General features: G+C 43.0%; 1 protein-coding gene across 3 annotated transcripts in view; it reads left to right on the top strand.

Annotated features, from left to right (window-relative positions):
• Positions 1 to 20,371, top strand: part of rerea (arginine-glutamic acid dipeptide (RE) repeats a) — a 131,690-nt gene that overhangs the window by 17,047 nt on the left and 94,272 nt on the right. The window contains exon 2 of one of the 3 annotated variants that reach the window (XM_062426393.1): positions 11,983 to 12,055. The gene's annotated coding sequence lies outside the window, so the exon portion shown is untranslated. Of the gene's footprint in view, positions 1 to 11,982; positions 12,056 to 19,400; positions 19,925 to 20,371 lie in introns of those variants that run through there. The other 2 variants (XM_062426394.1, XM_062426391.1) reach the window with 2 other exon arrangements.

The following is a 20,371-nucleotide window of genomic DNA, read 5'->3' as shown; positions in this document are numbered from 1 at the left end:
TTCTCATCATGGGTGTAATTGATTCCTCTCTTTTAATCCGATAATTGGTTCGAATTATTTTCTCCCTTTTCTAGAAAAGTGACTTCATTCTTAAGCCTCGCTTTGAAAATAACTTAAAGAGAGAGATCCATTTTATTGGCAGTTTCCCCTCACTGTGGGTCATGCTAATTTTTCATTGGTATCATTTAATTGAGCTTAAATTAACACAGGAATTCAGTGTCCTCCAGTGTCATCCACTCAGACAGCTGATACAACCATGTTAGCCCAACTCACATCAACTTTAAAACAAAGCGATATCACACGGTTTACTATTTTGATATTTGAATTAGGGTTGACAATATATCGTTTCAGCAATGATATCGTGATGTGTGCATGTGTAATTGTCACATTGCAGGATGCACAATGTCAAGTAAAGCAAATGAACTCAAACATGTCGTGCTACAACTTTTTTTGCTGCTAGATATAAATGGAAATCTTCCAAAGCTCTCATCCTCCATGACTAATCTACAAGAAAAGCCCATTTGACATTACATAATTTACTCCAGATGAAGGTTTCTTGGATACACAGAGTTTGATCAGCGTGCTCTGGTGAAAGGATGCTCTTCATCAGTGTATCAAACAACCAAAGCAGGCCCCACTAGTAGCCTACCAACTACCTGAAAATGAGCACAGCCTGTTTGGTTGTTGGACAAACAGATTAAGTGCACATCTTCAGCAGAGTCTGCGTATCTTCTGCCTGTAAACATGCACTCTACTGTATGTAGCTACTGTCACAGATAAAGTCGCCTGGATGCTAGAGGCTGGCGTTCAGTTATGTGAGGGGGCTTTTGAGCGTATGTATTCCATTTATCAGCGTCACCTTGTCCCAGTGCTGGTTAAAAGTTAAAATGTTACTGTCACAAGGCTGGTCTGTGCTCTAATGTAAGAAAGGCTTCACACACACATACAAAACTCAACAGTATCCAGATCCATCTATACTTACATCTTGCTGTCATGTATATTAATTTGTTGCTGGAGTTTGAGAGTTTTACCATCCTCAGCTGTGATGGGAGGCCTGTTTATCATCCACCACACAGATTAAGCATACAAACATTTGGACATCGTTAGAAGGGGGGGGGGGTTGTTTTGTTAGAAGAGGGTTTGAGATCATTTCATCTGCTTAGTATAATTACGTTTAAAACACAATACAACCCTGATGCTTGTGTTGCTAAACCTGCTTCGGCAGTGTTTGAAGCAACCAGCTGTCTGTCTTCTTCACGTGTCTTGATGCTGTAGCCCGTGGTGACAGCAAGACTAATGTATTCATGGCGCCGCCACAGTGAGAGGCATTACTTTACCTTTGCTTAATTGAGGGGAAACTCCCCTGACACCTGCTTAGCACAGCACTAGGCTTGCTGAGCGGCCAAACTCAACCCTAGGAGCCGAGGCCACTGAACCCTGACTGAGAAATAACACAACCCAAGACCACCCAGGGACTGCCGAGGGGAGAAATGATTTAATAATGTTGATGAGATATTACACCAAACCCTTCCTCCAGTGTCTGTCTCTCTCTGTCTCTGTCTCTCTCGCTCTTTCGCTCTCTCTCTCGTTACTTTTACCTGCATAGGGAGACGACTCTGCGTCTGAAGGTGTATTTTAGATGGGGCTGCTAAATATTTCAGACCCTAAAGACAGACTCTGAGTAAGAAGAAGAAGATGCAAAAAGGGGAGCAAGAGAGGCAAAAAAGAGAGAAAGAAATCAGTGCAGAGGGTTTTGACATGGATTGTGGAGGGAGGTTTGGGAGTATAGTCAAGGGCAGACCGGGTAGCCTTGTAATTGGCTGACACCAGACTGTAGTGGTAGATTTGTGTGTGTGTGTGTGTGTGCGTGCAGTCAGCCTATGTCTGAATACTGTAGGGCCAAATATATCACTCTAGCCAGATTGCATTGCTCTCAGGGTGTTGATATGCTGCCATCACATTGAACTAGAGTGAACGTTGATCTCAAGTACAAAAGACATGGTATATTATTTTCTTTGGGCTTCGAGATCAAACTCCACTTCTGCAGCCATACAGGCGAGGTCCCATCTGACACTCAGCATGACAACTCGACTGAGCCCCTGCCTCATTTTTAATTGTCCCATGCCCCAGGGGCTGCTGAGAGCTAGCTGGGCGGGGGTTAACATTTTCTCTGGGTTGGGGAAGAGAGAAGTGGGTGACAGAGCGCTTGCAGTGTCGGGTGCAGGTGCGGAGAAAGAGATTTGAGGGTGGGGGGGGGGGGGGGGGGGGGGGGGGTGGAGGCTGACAAGCTAACTGTGGGGAGCCAAGTAGTGGGAAGCCATTCACTCAGATGGAGAGAGCTTTATGTAAGTGGAAAACACACAGGAGGCATCCATCTCCCTGCTCCAGCACCACTGCACTTATGGATACACATTATGCAGCCATTATCAGCTGCTCTATTAACAGACACCACTGCTAGAAATGTATGCAAAGAGCAGAGAGTGGCCTTATAATAGCGATAGATTTTTTTTTTTTACACTGTGACTGATAGTCTGTGACTATTTATTCAGGTTTTCTCTTTGTAAGACTTAGACATTTGTAAGACTTGGACATTTCCTTATAATGTGTGGCTTTTCTTTTAGTCTTGTTAATTCACAGCCCAACACTTAAAGATAACATCTGCTGATCAAAATATCATCCTCCTAAAGTCTAATCCTCTCCGGGTCGCAGCTTGATTAAGGGATTGCGTTATCGACAACTTTTACATTGACTGCAACAATCTCACATTTTAACTTATTCTGAACATGCTGCAATGATTAGTCGATGAATAGAAAATGAATCTGCAACTATTTTGATAATGGATTCATTGTTTTGAATCCTTTTTTTTTTTTATGGAGAAAAATAATGCAAAATTTGTTGACGCCAGCTTATCAAATGTGAATATTTTCAGGTTTGTTTAGTCTTATATGATGTTGTGTTGCGGGTGTAACTGACATTCAATAGACCAAACAATGGAGAAAATAATCGTCAGCTTAATTGATAATGAAAACAATTGTTAGTTGCAGTCGCAGTGTTTTTATTAGCCGTTTATGTGTGTTACTCATTGAACGGATTCCCATTTATATTCTTCACAGCAGAGCCTTACGCCCCCACATTATGTGGCTACATTGGTTTCCTTCCAGTATTCAGCCTCATATACCATTGTATCTCTGTTGCTGCTGTGTTATAGCCTTTGTACGGATTCTGAAATTACGCTGCTTTGTACTATTCATCTTACAGATACATGAAAGCTGAGTCAGATGGTAGAGACTGTTTTATCAAGCTGTTTGATACAGCAGCTACAAAAACTGTCGCTCCACTTGTGATTCATCGTTCCATTAAGGTGTACACAGATCTGAAATCTGTTCAATAAGGCAATCTTGATACACGTCTTAATATGATTAGGGTATGACTATATACAAGTTACAGTAATAGGAAAATTCTATTTAAATGTTGATTTATTATTATTTAATAGTATTGGTCAATTGGGTGAATTACTGGGAAATTGCAGTCCAAACTATGTGAGCTAAAAACTTCTTTTTTTTAGTGAAACATCGGAACAATAGCGGAGCTGTTCAGGGCTGCTGGAATGAGATGTGCAGGCGAGAGGAAGCAAGCAGTGTGGCTTTTTGGGTCTTTGCTCTTCCTGTGTTGCTGGCACAGAGACGTCATCCAGCCAGTCATGCTGGGGTCAGAGGCTCTGAAAATAGCCGTAAGGGGATTGGGGCTGCACTGATAGCATACCTGCTGTTACCCTGAGATGTTATCTAACTGCAAGCCAGCCCAGGCTCTCTCCCAGCTGCTCCGCTTTGCTTTGGATTGTTCTGCAATACCTCACACAAAGATGGAGTGGGGCCATTATACCTCTGGCTCTGTAACACTCCCCACAGACACGCACAGATATACACATGCATGCTTACTTACACCTGCACAAACACACATGCACATACCTGCAGCCATGCTCATCGTCACTGCATCCAAGTATTGTTTGTCTTAGCACGTACAGATCATCACACACGTGCACACATGCGACCCCACACACACACTAACACATCAAACCAGATTGCGCTGTCACCGCAAAAAGCTTCGTAGCAGGAGCACAGACAGGCCGGCTTTCACAAAGGGGGGGTCAGAGTTGACAGCAAATTACAGCTGGTGGCTGACCAAGGCCGGTGATGGATCTCAATGCACTATGTGTTTACCCACACATCTGCACCCCCACGGATGTGAGAGATGGCAGCACAGCCCATAGCACACAGCCATTTTGTAACACCTCAAGGAACTCTCCCTCCTCCTCCTCCTCCTCCTCCTCCTCCTCCTCCTCTTCCTCCTCCTCCTCCTCCTCCTCCTCCTCCTCCTCTTCCCTGTATGAGGAATAGATGAGGTGGTGCCATTAAGTGAATTTGCTGTTATTTCCCCAGGCTCTTAGCTGAAGGTGTCAAACCTCAGCCAGTGAGGCAGCCAAGGATGACTGCCGGCTCAAGCGGAGACACACGAAAACACACGCACCGCACTCTTCTGCCACGCACATGATCAGCTTTCATGCTTCTGTGTAATTTATCAAATTGCTTGGGCATGTGATGAATGGGCCCAGATCTCAAAAGGGGGAGAAAAAAAAGCATTAGGGTAGCATTAGGTCTCTGTTATGCCCATGTAACAGCTTACAATTTAATTACAGTAAATGGTAAACACTGTATTCACATTTTCTGAAACAAGTATTCAGTAGGTCTAATTGCTTTGTAGTTTCACAGACTACACTTGAGCAATTATACAAGTGGAATCGGCTTGTTGGACCAAAAATGTTCAATCCCATTACTTATAGCACCGACTACTATATTCTTTTAGTGTGTGGAATGAGCAAGTAGGCTTAATGTTCTCTACATTTCCTCCCAAATGCCCGCACTCACACATCCTTACTGTAGAAGAGGCTGGTTCTCTCCTGGTGATTTGTCACAGCTCCCCATTGTATTACACACCACCTCTCCTTCACACTCCAAATCCCCCCTCCTTTCCTTTCTCTCTCTCCCTCCCTCTCTCCCTAAATTATTTCTTTACATGTGTGTGGGTGCCCCCTCTTGCTGTGATTCTGATACTTCATAACGGCAGGAGGAAATTGAGCTGACCTTGAGGCTGCCGAGCTCCTTTTATAATGCTGATGTATGGGACTGTGGGCGCGGGCAGCCAGTAAGTGAGAGGCATGTTTTTATTTGCCGGGGAGCAGGGCCCAGTGTCAGGACACATAACAAGGTTCATTTCTCGCCCACTCGAGCTAGCTAGTGTGCCAGGAAGCTTAGTGTCAAGCATTCGAGTTCAATAGGTATGATTTACCTGCATTAGCCTTTTGTAGTTGCATGATGCTGCCTAAAGGATGCTGATAGGGGAAAGCGACAGATGGAGTAAACCCTGTAGATAGATTGGCCTCACTAAAGTGTGATTTAGACGCTGCTGCTGCTGCGTTGCTAAAGTGTTACAGTTGGTGAGACCGTTAGTTAAAGGGTGCAGCAGAGATGAATTCATACAGGCTTGTTTTTGGCCAATTGTCATCTTGCAGATTGGCTGAGAGGGCGATCATTTAAATACGAGTACAGCGTCTTCGACAACCTTACATCACCCTGGCTGTTATTGATGTCATTATTTTGTTCAGTCTGTATGGCCCAATTTCTTTTCTCCAGCAGCGCTCTGCTCATCAGCGCAATCAGCTACCTCCTAACACAATCAGGCTGCTCTAAAATTACAGTTATGATTGAGAACAAGTCGGTGGCAGGAATAGACGGGAGGAAGCTTGTGATTGAAGCCTGAACATTTTACAGGAGGTGGACGCCATGAACTGATATCCGTAAAATTTAATGCAATCTAATGCAATAGTTCTGCAATGAATGGCTTTGTGATGATAGGATGTGACTTTAAGAGAGATGCTGATTCAAGGCTGTGGTTATTAGGAGGCTGTTTTCTCCTGTTTTTCTATTATGTTGTCGTCTGTTTTTTGGTAATTTGTCCACAAACAACTAACACCTGTGCTGCAGCCGATATTGAACGCAAATTAGAACTGATGCCAAAATGCCAATAACCTGTTAAAAATGAATTTCAGTACTTCCTATCAGTTCCTCAACACAATAACCCTTTATTATTACAAACAAAGGCTGCATATCTGTCAGGACCTGCTTACGCCACGCATTAACGCAACAGCATGTCGATTTGTTTAGATTTGAGCTAGCATGCATGGCTTACGTCACATCAGTAGTGGAAGGTGAACTGTGACAAACGCTCAAGAGTGTGGCTTTACTTTATTAAAGAAAACAACGAGGCAAAGTGAACTGCATGTGGGAATCTAATTGGCTATAAGTCAGGTCACACATCAAATGTGATCAAACATTTAAGGCAGCATGGAAACATCCAGTGTTTGATATCTTGTGGTCCACGAACATCTGAAAAAAAGTATTTTTAATGAAACAATAAGAGTAAAAGTAAAAGCTTAAAAGAATAAGATATATTTTTGTTATCTAAACATTAACCTTTTTTTTCTTCTTTTTTTTAAACTTCCTCTTTAGACATTCATACAGCACCAGTCAAAAGTTTGGACACACCTCCCCATTCCTTTGAATGAGAAAGTGGGTCCAAAATTTGACTGATACTGGTCACTGATCACATAAATCAGAAACATTATTCAAAATCTGATGAGATAGAAAGTCCACTTGTTCACTTTGGCCTGTATGTTTGTACACAACCTAGTCACATGCTTCAACATTAGTGTAAAAAATGTATGTCATACAACTTTATGTCATCCTGTTTACGTAATGCTATACTGACGGAGTGCTACTGGAAGAGTCTAATGTACTATGAGATGATATTCTTCTATCCTCTGCTGCTTTGTCATCAAAAGTTCAACCATGCATATTTAACAAAACCACTCTGGCTTTGCACAGTGTGGAAGTGAAAACACTCGCTGCTTGTTATGTGGTTTTTCAAATAAAACCGCTTTGACATGTTGACTATTCACAGTGACAAAGGGACAATAGAAATATTAAACACATTTTCATTAGTTTTGACTTAGTCAGGAATGTTAACACGTGGTTTTAGCCCTTTAATTTGAAGCTTGCTGTGTGGCGATGGTAGTCGTTGACATTAAGATGAGCGGTGGAAGCTGATAAGCTCTGCCAGTTCAATTCGCTTCTCATATGGCACAAAACCACTCGGCCTTACACCACATCTGAATGCTGCACTCTGAAAACAGGCAAGGACCCAATTCGTTCACATCCCATCCAAGAACACATTGACTGTGCACAAAATATGTTTTAGCTGTTCAACAGCAGCAGACTAATCAACTGATCCAGATCTTGCTGTCCATTGATCTTGGCACACCCCGGGTCCAGACAATCACAGTGCATGTATGATAATGATATCATTAGCAGGCCATAGGCTGGTCTATTAGGGGCAGGGGAAATGCTTGTAAAAGCCATTCGAACCATGCACAGAAACATTTGCGCTGCCAAATGCCGGGGAGAGTAGTCCAAATCTGCTTTGCAAATGCCTCCTTGTCACTCTCCTACCCTCCCTATTTCACCACTAACAGTGGTGCAGTAGAGAGCCGGGCTCGCCTGCTGGTGCTGCTGACTGGCATTCTGCGAGTTGATGAATGTGCCGGCCTGACGGCTCAATGTGCTTACCTAATAGGAGCTACTCCACTGTCACACTGAGTCCCCCCCTCTCTTTCTCTATCTCTCTCTATCTTTCTCTCACTCACCTCACTCGTCTTTTTTCGGAGGCAGTAAGGAGAGCCTTCGTTCCACTTGGCTAGACACTGCAGCCTCCACACACTCTGTTTCTCAAAGGTTAATGGAGCTGCCTCACAACGCACACTAATCACCAGGTAATCGCTTTCAATTGGCTTGATAGGTGGCTAAGGTCAGCCATGATGACCAACACAGCCATTTTGGACGGAGGAGTCAGGTTTCTGCTGGTTGCCAAATGCGGTTGCCAAGCTGACTGGAGAGGAAGTTTGCGCTAAGCACTCTAGGTGCATTTTCCATAAAGAGGTACACGTGTAATTATTTATACTGGGATACATTTCTTATAGCAGTCAAGTATTTGGAGGCCCATTTTAGACTCATCGCTCACATCCTAACACTCTTGACACCCGCCTCTATGAGTATGGAAATAGTGAAAATGCAGAGCAGGCTATCTTTGGACCCTTGGTGTTGGCTGTGGAGGTGTTTGAAGTGGTTAGTCTGAGCCTGGTGTTAAAATAGTGGCTTTTCTGAAGAGCATGGGTTGGACAGTCAGAGACACTGACAGACTGAGAGGCAGACTAAAGTCATGAAAGCGAAGCGCTTGTCTTTGATGTCAGCCAGCTTCCGAAGGGCTATGGTGGTCGAAGGGGATTGGGGTCTCAGCAAGGGATTTTGGGATTGTCGTGTCAAAAAGGTCTCATTGAGGCTGAGTGAATTCTTATGTGTGTGAGCCTGAGAGAGAGAGAGAGAGAGAGAGTGCACATGCATATTCAGATACTAACAACGAGACCAGGCAGCAAAGAAGGAAAGGCCAGTTTGTCTTTGTCATTGTCCAAATCAGCCCGTGGTGCTCACATATAATAACCCTCAACTCACGGAGCACGGACGAGATCTCGCTCCCATGTGAGCACATGTACTGGAATATAGGAACAGACATTTCTAGGACTGTTGAACTTGTTTTAGTTGCCTTGTTGTGACTAGTGGGAGAGACTGGATGGAAGGGTAGTTTGTTAAACGGACGATGCTGCACGCTTTGTGCTATTTGGATACACCGAGATGGCCGAGATGTGAGCAGATTAAAATGGAAGATAGGTTAGTCATAGACAGTTTTTAGAGGGTTTAAAAAAAAAAAAAAGTGGGAAAAAGATGAGTCCCTGTGTGTGTGTGCTTGATGGTCACATTGCCTGTCACTGTGGACATCCCAGAGTTACTGAAGGGATTGCAAAATCAATGTGAGCTGTTCATACATGGTTCTACTCCTCAGATTTACTGCCATTTAATCTGTGGTTATGGCGGGGCTCTGATGGTTCTAATGCCGTCAAGCAGATGTCCCTGCTCAGCCACCCAGGTCTGCACCTGGTGACACCATCGAACCCTGGCACTAGGTGGCCCGCTGCACATTTCATCTTGTCCTAAGGTGGTAACTATTGTATGAAAACATGCATTACAGTGTCACGGTGCGTCTAAAAGGAAAATCAAGTCAAACTTCCGTGAACCCAAAATGTTCTTTGGTAAGTTTGATCATGGAGTGAGTGGAAACATTGTCTTGGTGGTGGTTGTGTGTATCTGTCTTTTTTCTTTCATCGAATATAAGTCAACAGTACATCCTGCTTGCTGTGCTGCTTAACAGTGCAGAGACTGCATGGATAGAAATCAATAACGTAGGTTTGGTTTTTACTGACAGGGACATTTTTTGTCGGACAGCCAAAATAATTGTGAACGTGTACTTACACAATTAAAGCTACACAAAGCTCTCCATTACAGTTTTCTTTCATAGGCACATGTGCCCACACACACATTCACACATAAAGAGCCTGACTCTGCAAAATGTTTACTGAATATTCATGTGCTGACCTGCCTGAAATCAGACTTTTTAAAAAGATTTTTCTGATTTTTTTTTTTTTTTTTTTACTGATAGACCGCTGAACTAAAAAACTGAGACCAAAATTAATATTTAAAAACAACATCACAGACTGTTACAGCAAAATGAATGTAGAGAAACCTATAGGTAATATGCTGCTCTGTAACAAGCTGCTGAGAGGTTTTCAAGCCTCACCTGAGGTTCTTGTCCATATTTCAGTTTGTGGATTTGGGCGACACAACTCAGGAGTTTCATGACAGAGCCTCAGTCATGCTCAAACATATTTTTAAATCACCTCAGAAACTTCTATTAGTAATATTTTTGGTTCAGTTTCTGAATTTATGGCTGAGAGGCCGCAGCTCACCTGTGTGTGTCTCTGTGCTGCTCAGGCTGCTGCTGACAGGATTTTCATAATAAAACAAACAAAACAAATAAGTTGGACGAGCTATGGCTAATTTAGCTCATAAATAATGTTCATGTCTTAATGGCACATATGCAGTAATAACTCTGCTTTTGGTCCACTTATGGAAAAAAGGGGAGAGATGGTATTAATAGTAAATATTTCTCCCACTAATTTCAGAGATTAATGTTTGGATTGAGTACAGAATATTCTTATTAACTAAGGTCAGCTGTTACTGACACTTTGGTTGTTTAAAGAAGACCAGAGAGGGATTTTCACCAACATTATTGTTCAGTTTATCCAGAAAAGTCTTTTTCATTTCTGTAATGTTTGGAACGTTTAAACTATAAATACTAAACGCTTTTATTATTCTCCACCTCACCGACTCCACTACTACTGCTGCAGGGCTGCCGCTACTCAACTATGTGTACAGCTTGAAGTTGAGGGTTGCCAGATCATCAAGTCAAGTATTCCTTATATCCTGCTCTTTCAATCATAATAACACTTTTTTCAGAAGACGCACAAACTCTGCAGAGATCTTACTGTTAACATTATGTGAAGTTAAAGTGGATTGTTTTCGATTAGTTACAGTATTAGTTGGGCAAGCTAACCACACCTTGATACTGGTAGGGACATGTCCCTGCCGTCCATACCCAGATCTATGGACATGATAGAAATACTTTGATTTTATTTCCTGCACACCTGGTGTTGTTTTCAAATTCAAAACTGTACAGACCATTTCACTTCAAAATGCTGGATGAATTCAGAGGGCGTGTTGCATTAGAAGCAGGGCATGAATAATAACAAACAGTATAATTTTGTAAACCTCGTAAATATCCAGGGATGTTGCCTTGTTTTGTTCCAGCTTTGCCGTCAATAAATAATTGGTTAAGAAAACAGCCACACCCTCCTTTTTTATAGAAAAAAAATCTGACACATACTCATCCCACAGTGTTTTACATATTCATCAGCTGCTCATCATCTTAGGTAGTTTGTGAGATGCTCTTAATGTTCTCATCCTCATAATGAGTTACACATACATGTATCAGGCACAGGCTAAACTGTACAGTATTGAAAACAATATTGACACATTTTCTTAAATTATCCTCATCATTCAGTTGATTCTTCAATGCTTTCAGCAACTAAAAAAGTCACATGGATGGACTTTAGTAATTGATAGATGATAATTGACTACAATGAATGATTGTGTAAGAATTACCATATTTTAATCAGGGAGTTATTGGGGAAAAAATAATTGGCTAAATTAAGAGGATTGCCTAACAATTAATTTAGATCGTTACACCCTATACATGACTGCAGAACAGAAGTACACCCATACGCATCCCCAGTCTGTGCAGTATTTAAATGCATACTTTATAATGTAGCAGATACATTGTGTGTGTGTGTGTGTGTGTGTGTTGCGTTTCTGGGTGTTAAAGAGAGTAAATGCAGGGAATCTCTCAATGTGCGAATGCTGAATGTGAAATGTCAATGTTATTGAACAGGTGCTGCGAGGCAGAGCTGTGATGTTTTTATTTCCAAGCTCTTGCCGAGCGAGGCAGAGAAGAGAGGGCTCATGGGATAATGGGGGAGGTTCAGGAGTGGGGGACTGTGTGTGTTTGTGTGTGTGTGAGTGAGTGTTGCACAGTGTGTAGCAGGTACGAGTACCTAGATCTCAGTGTATCCAGAGAGGTTTATTGAGTAGAGGGAAATGAATACTGGCTCAGAATAAATGCTCACAATCTCCTCATAGAAAATGTTAACTGCACTGTGAATGGTATTTTTTGTGCAGCTTCATGTCTTTCAGTGGCTACATTCACCATGTGTTCAACATGATGCCAAATATGGCAGTCTTCCTCACCCATGCATACACCTCTGCCGTCAAGCTGTTATCACCTCGTTTGTTCCATTTACACATCATTCATGTTTTTTTTTTCTCCCCTGTCCTCTGTGTGTGTGTGTCTGTTTCCCTTCAGTTTTTCTCTTGCAGACTGTCGTTGTGTCAATACTTGTTGAGAGGCAGTGAGCTAGGAGGTGAATGCAGTCGAGGTTAGTCAACAACGCTTTGTGATGCTGGAGCGCTGACTAACGCAGCATTTTCCTTTGCCCTAACCCCATTCCTCTCTCCACCAAACTGTTTCTAATGCTCCTGCGCTCACTGGACCTTGATCATTTTCTTTACCTGCCTGCAGTGCTCACAGCCATATTTCTCTCCGTCATCATCCTCACTCCTCATTGTGCCTGTTCTTTTTCACTGCCTCCCCCCTCTCTCCCTGCCATTTCTGCTTTCAGTGCCACTGGAAATAAACACTAAAGCTTGTCAGCACTCATTCATCCCTCCACTGCTAACCCATGCTTACCCAGTCTTGTCTGGATGCATTATTTCCTGTTTTATCACATTACCTACTGTGCTGTATAAGTCATTACAATGCTGTCTGTGGCAATGTCATGCCTTCAAACCACCAATCTACAAACCATATCCATTATGGCTTCACATGTGATTCTACTTTGCATGTGATCATTGTATTGCCATTTTGCCATCTCTTCTCCCCTCTCTACCAATTTGAAAAAAAAAAAATTGCAGTGCCTATCCGAATCTCCACAGCAGCGGCAGAGAATCCAGTCAAGATATGGAGGGGGCTGCAGTTCAAAGCCGACTAGCAGGTTACTTAATGAGTTTGGTAATTGGCTTGCTGTGGCCTCCGCGCATCCCTGCCCTCCTGCTGCTGATGTGTGCAGGAACAGAGAGAGCTACGGCTTGCACTCCCTCCCTCCCTCCCTCCCTCCCACCCATCCCTACCATCTCTCCTCCCTTCACTCACCCCATCCATCTTCTCCCTCAATCCATCCTTCTTCCATGAGCTGACTTAAGGAGCTCATGCTGCACCGATCCTCTGTCTATTCCCCGCTGCTCCTATTATATAGACAGTTAGCATGCCGCATGCCGCATGTTCGCTTTCCACTCTGCTCAATATTGAATATCAACACTGTTACTCTATCTCTCATTCCCCAGCTCCCTCTCACTTGGTCGCTATCTCTTACATGCACACTCACTTCCTACCACACGCACTCAAGTTCACATACACGCACACATATCTATTATATGTTAGATGCTTCATGCATTATGCAGAGTATGTGCATCCAAACAAGCAATTTGCAGAATTTCCAGTTCACCACTTCTGAGTAGTAATTCTGTTTGTGTCCAGAACAACATAATGAGAAGCACACTTCTATGCTCAGTTTATTCATAAGTCCAAACAATAAAGACAAAGGTAACAGACTTACTATGTAATCATAAATGACACTTAACATATTATTCTCAGATTTCAGCACATTATCTCTTCACCAGAGACGACAAAGGGACGGGTTCCTTGCGTCGTTGCTGTTGTAATAATATGTGGTGGGGGGAAAAAAGGCAGCATCACATCTGGTGTAAATCTCATTAAGTCACATATTAAATTATGCTGCTAATAGTTGGAGCGAAAAAAATCTAAAATGACCTTCATGGTTTAGTTGTAATTGAGACAGGTATGTTTTTTCAGTCAGGATTGTTTATGGCTTTGTTTGTTTATAGCAAACCCTTAGATTTAATGCTTTTGGGGACCTGCAGTTGCAAGGCTATTCTAATATATATTCTGGCTAATGAGCGAGCTTCCCACCTATTCCAATTAATTTCCATTTTGTACCTTTAAAAAGCCGTAAATAAAGCCTGCATGCATTTGTAAATACAGTCGTCTTCAGTTGCAAGGCTGCTGCCAAGCTTTTTATCTACTCCCACAGTGGAACGGTTGATTCTGAACGCTGTAGGGGTTGGAAGGCCAAAGCACAGCTAAGTGGCTCCTCTTGACCTCAGCACTGATCTCCCAACTGTCTGTTCCGACTGCATACAGACAGATTTTTACCCGTTCGCTCCCACAAAAACAGCCTAATCTCATAACACAGCCTCAACACCCTGTCTGTGTGCTGTCTCTTTGAATAACACATCTTTCTCTCAACGCACTCAGTGCTAACACGCTGACCTTACATTTGTCTTTGAGATTACTTCTCTCTGCTGCTATTATTCGTGCCAAATAAAATAAAAAAATTAAAAAAAGGTATGTGAGAGGGATAAATCGAAGATGTGAAAAATTAGCTCGAATGATTGGAGAATGCTTTTTCTCTGACCTATAATGGATGTGCTTATTCTAGTTATCACTATCTATCTGTAAACTAGATGGCTGAATCATTAGCTTACACACTGAGAGCAGCCAAGTGTGACCAGAGGAGAATAATTGATTTCTGAATAAGCATCGGTACTGGAGGAAAGGGGGAAAAAAAGACAGAGAGATACAGCTTTGTGAGCCATTGCAGCATATTGAGCATATTAATACGCATGTCATTAATTATAGTGTGTGGAGTTAATTTTTAGTTTTACACATTATGAGCCCCTGTTTCCCCACCCCCATTCTTTTTTTTTTTCTAGCACAGCAACAGCATGAAGCTGCATCTTCACTCACTGTCCATAGGGTGGCAGTGTATGGAGGTGAGACTGCCATGTGCTCTGTGTGAAATGGAGCAGTCACTGGCTATCTGAGCAGATTAGCTCAGAGACAGTAGCCACACAGGAATCACACACCCCAACCGCCAGTCTCTCTTTCTCCCGCCAGTCTCTCTTTCTCTTTCATGATCACAGGCCTCCATTTGCTTTAAAGATCATTTTTAAACACAGTTTCACCCTACTCAGAGCTTCACAGCTAAGCATCAGGCACATGTACTGTTTGTTTATCTTGCCGTCTTTTGTTCAGAAAAGGATTTGCCTGAAATGTAAACTTCCTCGTTTGTGCCACAGCCTGCACTCTGTCTCTCTGTGGCCCTCTTGGAAATACAGTCTCATTCCTCAGAGTCTGTTCTCTGCGCAGCCACGGCAGGCCTGAACTGCTCTTTTATTCAGATGAATGAGGCCCTGTGTTGCCTGGAGAATCAGACAGACACAGACAGTCCATGTGAGAGCTCGAAGAATGTCCGTGGAAAATCAGGGGCTTAGTGAAATAGCATCTAAGATATCACACGTGTGCATTTGTTTGTGTTCACAGTCTATATGTGTGAGTTTGTTGCCCTGCACAGTTGGTTGATTAATTGTTGATTCACGAGTGTTTCACTCCCTGATTTTTCTTTTACCCCTGCTTCGGTCTTCTCTGTGTGAATTCAGACGTTGAGTTAGCTTCTATTAAAAGCTGCTTGTTTGCTTTTTTGCTCGCATTTATCAAAGTCTGACAATGAAGAGTCAGGTCTCGCTGCATTTTATAAAGAGAAAACGCTTGTTTCTTCTCTCTTAACATTTGATCAATTGGTTTGCCAGGTGGCAGCTTCCTCCATCTGGATTAAGGTTTACTTACATTCGTTTTCTTAATATGCAATACTTTTACCAAATGGCTGCTGTGTGCAAGTTTCACTCTCTCGAGTAGCTTGTGTAGCTTGGCAAAGAGATTAGACATATGTAGCCTACAAGTGTCTTGGTTTTCAGAGTGTTGCAAGGCTGCCAAATGTGACTGTGAATAGCTATGTAAACAAGATAGCTGTGTGAGAGTAGACCTTGCACTGATTGCTTAAAGTGAAATACCATTCCTTGGCTTTCCTCACATTTTTACAACAGTGTTAATGATCGCAAATAAAAGCTTTCAAGGTAGCAGCTTAATTACAAGCTATCTGTCTGGATTGTCTGCAAAGGACATCTTGATTTTTAGTCAGTCTTTTGTCACCTTGATAGTGCTGTGTGCTTGTAGAGAGAAGAGTGTAACCACTGCTGTTACAAAGGCTTTTTTTCTTTTTGTGAATTTCACACTCAAGTACTGTCTTTTTTTTAAATTTAGCTAAAGCAAGTCGCCTTTGAAAACCTTGAATCCTCATTTCCACAAGCGTGTAGTTAACCATAGTTAGTTGAGTAATTTCCTTGAGTTACTTTGTTGAGAGATTGGAGAGGATTGTTTTATTGCTTCCCCTTTTTTCAACCCCCTCCAGGCGGAGTCTGTGTTTTAATTAGTCGTGTAAGACCCTATTTTCCCTTTGGATTCCCCCAACTTGTAAAGTACTCTCTTAAGAATCCATGAAGGCTAAAAAGGGCAATGAATGATTTGAAGTCAGCTTTTTTTTTTTGCTTGCCTGCCAGCAGAGGAGGAGGCGGAGGGGGGGGCTATCAGCACTTGCCGTCAGTATGAAGAACAGTAACTTCAAGCAGCAGTCACACAGTTTTTGTTCTTTATGGATATAGTACGTGTGGCGGAGATAGAATCACTGCTTTTAAAGCCCCATCTGGAAAAGCACCGTTCAGCTTTTTAATGTGAGAAAAACAGTTTCTGCAGATATTACCTGCCTACAAACGTAAAATGGTCTCAAGGTTCAATCTAGCACATCAGTTTTTTTTCTCCCCCTCCCTCCCCGTATTATATTTTGGCAGCGAGGAAGTTAACTTGTTACACTGTAGAGATTTAGTCATGTGTTAAAGTCGAGCTTCTGAAGCGCACCCCCACCACCGCCACAACCTAACCCTCCTCTTGGTTTACAAGTCTGTTTTCTTCTCTCAATCCCTTTTTCCTTCAACTTGTCTGCTCATCCCTGGTGAATGTATTAAATGAAGTTACTAGATATGAGTGCTTAAGAGGCCAGGTCCTCTGAGGCTTGCCAAGTCTCTCACAGGCTTGGCTCAGTCATCCATGTCATTTTTTTCTGTTGTTTCAGCTACTGGCTGACTTATTTGTATTGCGGAGCTCTTTCTCTCTCTCTTATTCGCCTGCTCTCTGTTTGCTGCCTCTGAGTGGCTTGTTTTTCTCCAGTGTAAAGAAATCAGGCTAAAGCAAACAGTGTGTGTCAGCCACAGCTTTTGTTAAGTATTCATTTTTAATGAGCGTAAGTGGCTACAGAATCCTATAAACCATAAATGGAGTAGTCAGACAGGGGAAGGAGGGAGGTGGGGGGCGGGAAGGGGAGGGGGGGGGGGGGGCATGTTGGCCTTTGATTCAGTGGCAGTCTTGCAATCCCTTTTGTTTAGTAACACTTGTAGTAATTGTGTTTGATGTGGATGAAGAAAACATATTTCAAAATGATAGTTTGTGTTTCTTTATTACGCCATTTATTCTTTTCATACGCCCCCTCTGGTTTTTGTTAGCTTTAACATTGAATTGTTCTCCTTTAATAATCTTTAGGAAAAAGAGTGTCGCAGGAAAGTTCAATTTAAAAATGTTGTTTGAGCGAAGCTCTTTGATTTCATTTGCTCTGAATTCAGAAAGAAACACCAAGTAACCCGTTTTTGTGCTGTTGGGATTGAAGGCAGTGTAGCTGTGGAAGAGGTGCTGGTGGTGGTGGGTGCTCAGGGAAAAGGTATTGTGATGGGCCGTTTGAATGCTGAACAGAATTGAATAGACACAGTCAGCTTCCCAGATACATGCTTAGGCCTGTAGAATGTGGAGTGCTTTGCTTGTAACTGCACCGGTTGTCTCCTTTCATTATCGGTTAATGGTGCCCAACTTGACAGAGCCATGTGATAAACAGAGGAGCTGTGAAATCCTGGAGGTGGAGTTCTCGTCTGCCTGATAATGGGATCTCATCTGCCGGGGAGGGGAGCCTGCCCCGCCAGCCAATCCAGCTTTGCTCTGCACTGCCTTCAGAGATGATTCGCTGCTGCCTTTGGCCAACTTAAGTCTCACAAATGTACTGAAAACGTTGACTAGTTTCCATTTCCATACAGTCTCGTGTGGAATTATCTTTGGAGCCTGAAATGTCATTATATATCTTTTAGGCTTTGATTACATCAGACTTATTGGTGCATTTCCGCCTCTTTATCAATCATAGATCCTTTTTGGATGTTTGTGTAACTCAGGAAAGGAAGCAGAGTGTGTGTGTGTGTGTGTAAATATCATGAACATTGACCTTGTGAAATGTATACACATTGTGATAAGGGAGGAGCTGTAGCTGCTGTGGTGTTGGGTTACTATATGTAGAGGGGGGTATGACTTCTTAGGACAGTTGCCTCAGGAGTTGGAAGATGTTTTGCTAGCACTTTGTTGCACAGCACACCCCCATCACACACACACCTCCCTCTGCTCTCTGCTATTGAAAAGAAGATGGCCAACATGGGTTTGTAGGACAATGAAGGACCCCCTGCACACCTCCCTCAACTCAATTTCTATTGATCCTTACTGCCTGTCTCTCCTGACCGTGCTCGGCTTTAGTGCAAAAAAAAGAAAAGAAAAAAAGAGCCCAATGCGGACACTATTTGCTTTGGTTAATTGGATTTTGACAGTGATCCAATATCATGTTTAAGACAATGAAAATGTGTCAAGCTACTTGCTCAGTGAAATGGAAATCATCCTATTAATTTATAACTGAATGCAGTCCATCTTTGTTTTTTTCCCCTGCTGTGCTCACATCGGTAGGGAGGATGTCAGATTTTAAGACTGGTAGTATTTAGATAAAAATAAAAATAAAAACAAAAACCGACAAAACAATGTGGAATTATCTTTTTCAAAGCGTAAAATGAGACCTTGAAAATGACCAGTATCACATTTTCTTTTATTTATGTGACACTCAGGCTTAACCCTTAAAACCAACCCCCCAAATGTTACTAATGGACTATTCACATTATCATCCCTGCTTGTTTCTGCCTTTTTAATGGGTGGGGTGACTAATTAATTCATTATCCAAATATGCAAATGAGCTGCACGAGCCTGAGCAGCATTCAATCGCCTCCCTCTTGTGTATAGATTCCCCCCCCCCCCCCCCCCCCAGTAGATGTATTATTTTCAGATATAAATCAGCGACATGCGTTTAAAAAAACCTCATCTTTTTTTTGCACCACTCACACGTATCACTGCTTTTGTGGCAACGCGAAAAGTAAAGCCTACAGTGAGGCATTATTTACTATAAGGCACTACTAGGCTACAACTGTAGCTTTCATTGTCTCGCTGTAGTGTTTCAGTCACATTCCCATAAGCGTTACCATTGATCGGCTGATGACGGTCGGGTCGGGCCACTTTGGCTGCCGTGCATCTCGCTTCCTGGTGCACACACACACACATCGTTTCCCTACGGAGCTCCCATCAATCAACAACCCCATTGGCATCCCCCCAACCACCCCCTTTTGTCCCTGAGGATTATTTGAATCCAGTCCATGTTTTTGTTTCGCTCGGGATTTTTTTTTCTTTCTCTCTCTTTTTTTTTAGTGTGGTCGGGGTAATTCTCCTTCACTAGTGTCTGGATAAAGAAAGACTAGGTCAGCCATGTGGATGCGTCTGTTGAACAGCTGAAGAGGAGGAGGGGAGGAGGAGGGGTGGGTTTACAGAGACGGAGGGAGCAATAGAGAGAGAGAGTGTGTGTATGTGTATGCATAGGAAGAGAGAGAAAGAGAGAGAGAGAAGAGGGGGTAGAGTGTTTGTGTGTGTGTGTGTGTGTGTGTGAGAGAGAGAGAGAGTGTGTGGAAAAAGGAAGCAGAGCCTGTAAACGGCGAACTCACTGGCTTCCTACCCCTCGAAACAACTAACAGCGCTGTGTTACTTTTCATGTGGACACTATCATCGACAGCAACAACAACACGGCCAAACGGAATAGGAGCAGTTTCGAGGGGGGGTGGGCTAGCTGACGTTACAGTGCCTTTGCTTCGGCGATTTCGGACGTGAACAGTCTATCAGTAAAGTGAAACCGTCTTTTGTTGAAGCAAGTGCTCCTCGCCTCAGCCCCTCCGTGCGGGCAGCAGGTTTAAAAAAGAAACCGCGGAGGGGTGGATAAAAAAAAGTGTCCGTGTTCGCCTCGTGTTGTCCCGGTTCCTGGATTTTTGGCCCAGCTGACTTGCCCCTTGTTTTAAGTTCGGTGGGTCATCTCGGGCAAGGATCGCGTTTTGAACTTGTTTGCAGCAGTCTCTGGGACTCCCAAGAATCACCAGACTGGCGGGTGAGTAGTTGAATACAAAAAAAGATTGCAGGATGGTTGTGGTTGGAGAAGGAGGAGGAGGAGGTGGTGGTGGGGAAGGGGGCGCAGACAGGGGGAGCAGTGTGTGGGTGATAAAAGAGGGAATTTGTGCAATAGTGATGACTAAAGCCGGGTGGCACTTATAGTTTGAGCTAAAAGTGTCCTGATTTTGTTTATACCCGGAGTAGGAAGCGCGTGTGACCTCGAGTCAAATGTTTTTGAGTGCTTCAGCAATCTGAAAGTTGGCTGCATTGTTGTAAAACTTGGCTCTCTCATAACTGTGTAGCAGACCCTCAAGCAACCTCTATGACCTGGCCAGCCTGTAACAGCAACTAATGCTTTTAAAGTGAGAGTAATGAAGTAAACAAAAGAGGAGCTTAAATGGCAACCTCGCTATGCAGGAAACACACATCAAAGATGTAAAAACGA

The sequence above is a fragment of the Scomber scombrus genome, chromosome 10, assembly GCF_963691925.1.
Source record: "Scomber scombrus chromosome 10, fScoSco1.1, whole genome shotgun sequence".
Lineage (NCBI taxonomy): Eukaryota > Metazoa > Chordata > Actinopteri > Scombriformes > Scombridae > Scomber > Scomber scombrus.
This window is presented reverse-complemented; position numbering and strand designations above follow the sequence as displayed.